Here is a 6,529-nt window from a genome sequence, read left to right as displayed (position 1 = left end):
ATGACTCCGTCTCCCATCCCACTCAAAGAGCGCTCTGACGAGCAGTCCGCGGATCGCTGGAAAGATACAGGCGCTGCCCAGCAGTCCGGCGAGAAGGACCGCGGCAGGGATAAAGCTCGGAAGCGGCGCAGGGCCTCGGGCGGGAGCAGCAGCTCGGGGGCTCGGTCCCGCGCGGGCTCCAGCCGCGGCTCCAGCTCGCCCTCAGCATCCGGACGCTCCGGACGCTCCAGTGGGTCCCGCAGCTCCAGCTCCAGCAGCTCCTCCGGCTCTCCGAGGCCTTGGCGCCCCCGAGACCACGGGCCCCGTTCCAAACCCAAACCACCCAGACGAGATGAGAAGGAAAGGAGAGGGCACAGCCCCGCCCCTAAGCCCACCAAAGTGCAAGTCACGAGGCTCACCCGGAAGGTGACCAGGGAGCACATCCGGGAGATACTCTCCACCTTCGGGAGAGTTAGAGAGATAGACCTGCGCAGAGAAAGGATGCGCGCGCATCCGTCTCAAGGCCACGCCTACGTGGAGTTCGAGAATCCGGAAGAGGCTGCGAAAGCGCTCAGGCACATGGACGGAGAGCAATCGACGCCCAGCAGATCACGGCCACAGCCGTGCTGGGCCCCTGGCCCCAGCCACCGCCAGGCGACTGAGCCCTCCCCGGAGAATGCTGCCACCACCCCCGACGTGGCACAGGCTGAGGAGGAGCAGGTCGCGTTCCCCTTGGGGCAGATCCCCCGAGCGCCAGCGAACCTGCTTCCCCTGCCGCCCCTGCCACTGGAGCGGCTCCAGCTCCAGCTCCTGCCAAAGGTGAGGGCAGCAGTTGACACGTGTCCCCGAGCAGTTAGAGCTCAGGCTGCGGGGGTGTTGCTGGTTTAGGGTTGTGGTTGTAAAGATGCCCTCCAGTGTTCTGGCTGGAAAACTTCCAAGTTTCTGTAGTTAGCAAATCCAGCAGAGATGAGCCAGGGGGCTCCAGGTGGAGGGACATCCCCAGCCTGGGAACACGTTTTCCCATGTCCCAAATGAGCTGGGCTGATCTGATGGCCCGGTCCTGCCGTGATGCCATTCCTGTTATCCTAGCCCTGCTCCCCTGCTAGGGTCCTCTTCTGACCTCTAGGGTCAAATGCCCCATGTTATCTGCCCAAATAGTTCTTTTCACGTGTGTACACACACACACACACACACACACACACACACACACACACACTCCCCTCCCTTTCTCTGAAATTGGCAAGTTGTGAGCCAGATCTGCCAGCTCATCACAGAACCACCCCTACCAGGGGCAATTGTGTTGCTGTTCATGGTCCTGCAGGCTACCTTGGCAATGTGTACATTGCTATTTTGGTTTTTATTGTACAGTCAGTACTATTTATTTTCTGTTTGGGGTTTTGTAACTTTGTGTCATTTTAGATGATGTTGTGGTGGTTCTTTGTTGTGTAGAGTTAACCTAGGATTAGAATTTTTAAAAAAATCTTTTCTGTCACAAAGATTCAAATAAATTGGGGCAACGACTTTGTTCAGTGACATTTTGAATCATGGGTCTTAGTCCACAACTTGGCATATAATAGGTGTAAACTCTGTAAACATAAGGATCACATAATTTTCTTTCCAAACTGTGAAATACTGGGTGTTGAAAGGTATTGTGTTACTAATTATGGCGGGACAACAGGATTAAAATATTTTTATTTTCTCCCTCTAAAAACATCCTCTGAAGACAGAAGTGATGGGTTGTAAAAGAAAGGGTGCACTGATTAGGTTTACATTTTAAGTAGATTATTATAGTTAGAGTCTTAAATGGATTAAGAGAGAAAGAATGTTAAAATCATAGTGACAGTTGACTGCAGTCTCCCACCAAAAAGTTGGTATCATGGTATAACTGAGGTTGAGTGACTTTCAGAGAAAACTTTAGAAAGTGTTTTTGGAGATTGAATACTTTCTTTCAACAAAATGTATCTGATCCCCTTCTAAAGGCCAAGTGAATACGTAAGTATGAAGTATGTCAGTGTGAACCAGTAAAGTCCACATTACTCTTCCCTTCATTGGGTATTCAACTAGGTGAGAAAATCAACATAAAAGGAAGAGATGATAATACATATGCAATTCACAATTTGAAAACTAATAGATAAATTGGAATATTAATTTTGATGACTGAGTCTGGAAAGGTCACTCTCTTCAACTGATATGTTTTGCAGGAAGATGGAAAATCGCTCAGGATTGCTTCAAGGGAGACAGGAGCTGAGAGGCCATAGCAGCATCGCTGGGTCTTCGTGGAGATGCTCCTAGAGGTATTTTCCTGGAGCACCTTAGGTTCTCACCATAGAGCCAGGACAGTTCAGACCTGCATTCTTCGCTGAGATCTCTCTCATCTCCTTCAGCTATGGGGAATTGAGCTGAAGCAACTGAGTCTGAAACCACAGAAGAAAGTCTGAGGAACTACTGCCAGCAGTGGGGAAAACTTACAGACTGAAACTCTAGTCCAGGAGGCAGTGGAGGAAGTGAGGGTTGGGAGGGCAAAGCTGATACTGAGCTTTTTTTTTTTGCCATGGGCTTCCCTTGTGGCTCAGCTGGTAAAGAATCTGCCTGCAATTCGGGAAACCTGGATTCAATCCCTGGGTTGGGAAGATCCCCTGGAGAAGGGAAAGGCTACCTACTCCAGTATTCTGGCCTGGAGAATTCCATGAACTATATAGTCCATGGGGTCGAAAAGAGTCAGACATAACTGTGCAACTTTCACTCACTGTCTAAATACCAGAGGATGAGAGCCCAGAGGTAACAGGACAGCTTCAGGTGATGGAAACTCTTGTCTCAGTCATGAGTAAACATGCAGTGATGTGGCAGAAGACATCAGAGGAGCTGCAGAGAGCCATTGGTGAATGGAGTGGATTATTTAAGAACATTACCTGCCTGCAGAGGAAAAACTATATAGAAAATGCCTTTGAGACAGTTTCTTAGCTTAATTATTTTTTTCTAGTGGTCTTTGTCAGAGTGTAGAAGCATCCTTATTTTGATCATGTGAAAACTTTTGCAAGATTTTTCTCAGATATTGAAAAGCTGTTAGCCAGGAGTATGTTGTAATGAGGCATAACATTGTTCCTTAAATTTTAGAGTGTAGTTGTAAAGCAGGTGTACATTTATGATTCAATAAAATAATTCTGAAGAAAAACACAGTTGTTTGTCCTCTTTGATTTATACTTTTTTGTACTTTTAACTTTTTCCATAACAATTTTTGTTCTGATTTCATGAGATATCATTGACACACAATTGACATACAGTACTATATATGTTTGGGCTTCCCCCATGGCTCAGCGGTAAAGAATCTGCCTGCAATGCAGGAGTTGCAGGAGACGCTGGTTCAATCCTAAATCAGGAAGATCCCCTGGAGGAGGACAGGGCAACCCACTCCAGTATTCTTGCCTGGAGAATCCCACGGACAGAGGAACCTGATGGGCTATAGTCCATAGGGCCACAAAGAGTCTGAAGCGACTTAGCACACATGCACACAGTATAGACGTTTAAAGGGAATATAATAGTATAATGATATGACATCTATATCATGAAATGATTACCACAATAGCTTTGACATCCATTATCTCATTAAGGTACAGTACTATGTATGTTTAAAGTTTAAGTGTTAAAAGCTTTATTTTTTTTTAATATCTGTAAACTCATGTATTAACACAATACAATAGAGACTGTTCACATGTTTACCAGCAATTAATGCCCAAATTGTATTAACAAATCTGGAATGTCTGCATCCCACAGCCATGCCAGAGAAATTAGTTTTGTTCATTTGTGTTTCACCTGCATGCATGCACGCTCAGTCGGTTCAGTCATGTCTGACTCTGTGACCCCATGGACTATAGCCTGACAGGTTCCTCTGTCCATGGGATTCTCCAGTCAAGAATACTGGAGTGGGTTGCCACGTCCTCCTCCAGGGAATCTTCCCGACCCAGATCAAACCTGAGTCTCTTATGTCTCCTGCATTGGCAGGCTGGTTCTTTACCACTAGTGCCACCTGGGGAAATTACTAATAAATACAAAGTTACTTCAACCATCTGACTCTTTCCCTACTCTTTGCACTAAAGTCTCTTTACTTCACTGACTATGACTTAACTCTTTCATTATCACATTGTTCCCTGTATAAACTTGTTATTTTCATATACAAATATTTGTGGTTGCATTAAATTATGAATTCATGAGTATTATGAATTATGATTAAATTATGGTTCCTTCATTTAATGTAGCCTGATACAGATAATTGAGCTTCCCTACTGGCTCAGTGGTAAAGAATCCACCTGTCAAGCAGGTTTGGTTCCTGGATGGGGAAGAGTCCCTGGAGAAAGAAATGGCAACCCTATCCAGTATTCTTGCCTGGGAAATCCCGTGAACAGAGGAACGTGGTGGGCTACAGTCCCTGAGGTCACAAAAGAGTTGGACAAAATTTAGTGACTAAACAACAAATACAGATAATCATTTTTACCACTTTTCTCAAAGCTAAAATCTTGGAATACTTTCAATTTCATTTTAACTTTCCTTGCTTTTCTATTACTGCTGTCATGCATTTTAATTCTACATATATTTTAATCTCCATGACATGTTTCTTGAACTGTTTATAAAGCAAAATTCATTGGTATTTATTTTAAATTCTCCTTTATTGACTCTATTCTTTCCTGCAACCCTAGTTTTCAATTTGGAATTATTGTCCTTTGGACTTAATAACACTGTCTAGTATTTTGTCTAATTCAAGGCTGCTAACAGTGAAATGCTTCATTTTAAGTTTTTCAGACATCTTTATTTGGGACCATTTTGATGCTGGGTATAGAATTTTGTCTTGACATGAGATTTATTTTAGCACTTTAAAAAGGTTCTTGGGACTTCCCTGGTGGTCCGCTGGTTGAGAATCCATTTTCCAGGGACTTCCCTGGTGGCTCAATGGTAAAGAATCCTCCTGCCAATGCAGGAGACATGGGTTTGATCCATGATCTAGGAAGATCCTACATGCCTCAGAGTAACTAAGCCGGTGCACCACATCTATTAAGCCTGTGCCCTAGAGCCTATGCTCCAAAACGAGAAGCTACTGCCGTGAGAAGCACCACAACTAGACAGTAGCCCCCATTCGCTGCATCTAGAGAAAAACCCACACAGCAATGAAGACCCAGCATAACCAAAAATAAGTAAATATATAAGAAAAGGAATCCACCCTCCAACACAGGTTAGATCCCTGGTCAGGGAACTCAGATCCCATATACCACAGGTCAACCAAGCCTTTGGGCTGCAACTACTGCTCTTGCACTCCAGAGCTCGTGATCTGTAACAAGAGAATCCCATTGCACTGCAACAGGAAGCCCATGGACTGAGCAAGAGAAGCCCACATGCTGCCCCTGGAGGTAAGCCTGTGTGAAGACCCAGCACAGCCAAAAAAAAAAATAGAGAGAAATTAAAATATTTTCTACAATAAAAAAGTTTCTGTATTGCTATCTATCTTAGTTTTTATTTATGTCTAGGCATCAGCAATTACCCTCTGTATTCTCTAAAATGTCTAAAACCTTTTTACATTAACTTTGGCATTGAGACCATAGTGTATCTCATTCTTTCCTCTGTGTTTTCATTTTTGTTTTGTTTTTTGCTCAAAGAACTTTGAGTTACTTACATCTGTGAGTTGATGTATTTCATCCATTTGGAACATGCTTGTGTATATTTTCACTTGTGATATCAGTTCCTCCCCGCCTTCTCTCTAGTCCACTCTTCATCACTTCCCACTTATCGTTTAACTCTCTTTTGTCTATTTTTCACTCTGTGTTTTTGTTTGAATATTTGCTCTTGAACTGTCTTGAAGCTTACCAAATCAGCCTTTTCTTGGAATCAGAACCTTCTTAGTTACTTAATTCCTTAATATCAGTTATAATTTAAATGCCTTCTTCCACAGGTTTAATTTTTTAAAAAGAAAAAAGCAGTTTTGTGATGAGAATTTATTCCTTCTGATACAGTAAAAGTCAAATAGATAGCAGAACATTATAATTTGGATCATATTAAGATATAATTGGAGTCAGAATTCATCACACTGTAACTGAAAGTGGGGTCCAGATGCTCACTGCTCAAAAGCCAATAAAAAGGAAATATTGATGGAAAGGAAAATTTGCTTTATTTTGGATGCCAGTGACTAGGGCCATGTGGGAGGGCAGACTCCTGTCCAAAGGGCAACTTCCCCATTGACAATCATGGGGCAAGAGAGTGTATAGGCAGAAGAATGGGGCTACATGTAGAAACAGCAGTCAGCTCTTACAGTAATCTTGAAATTGGCCACCAGTGGTCTGACCAACATCATCTTGATTGTTTTAAACACAGCTGATTTTAAGTTCCAGGGTTGGTTGGTTCCCATTTCCTTAAGGCCAGTGCTCACAACTGGGGGAGCTCTGTCATGGCTCCAGCCTGGCCATCATGCAGTTAACCTATTCCACTTGGCGGGAGTTTCAGTATCTACAAGGCAGCTCAGGATATGGCTCAAAATATTATCTATAGCCCTTGAGAAGGAGCTAAAGTT

General features: G+C 43.8%; 1 pseudogene; it reads left to right on the top strand.

Moving 5' to 3' along the window:
- Window positions 1–2,271, top strand: LOC128050683 (RNA-binding protein with serine-rich domain 1-like; annotated as a pseudogene).
- The last annotated feature ends 4,258 nt before the right edge of the window (window positions 2,272–6,529 follow it).

The sequence above is a fragment of the Budorcas taxicolor genome, chromosome 7 (assembly GCF_023091745.1).
Source record: "Budorcas taxicolor isolate Tak-1 chromosome 7, Takin1.1, whole genome shotgun sequence".
Taxonomy (NCBI): Eukaryota; Metazoa; Chordata; class Mammalia; order Artiodactyla; family Bovidae; genus Budorcas; species Budorcas taxicolor.
The sequence above is the reverse complement of the archived record's forward strand: the minus strand, read 5'-3'. Positions and strand labels throughout refer to the sequence as shown.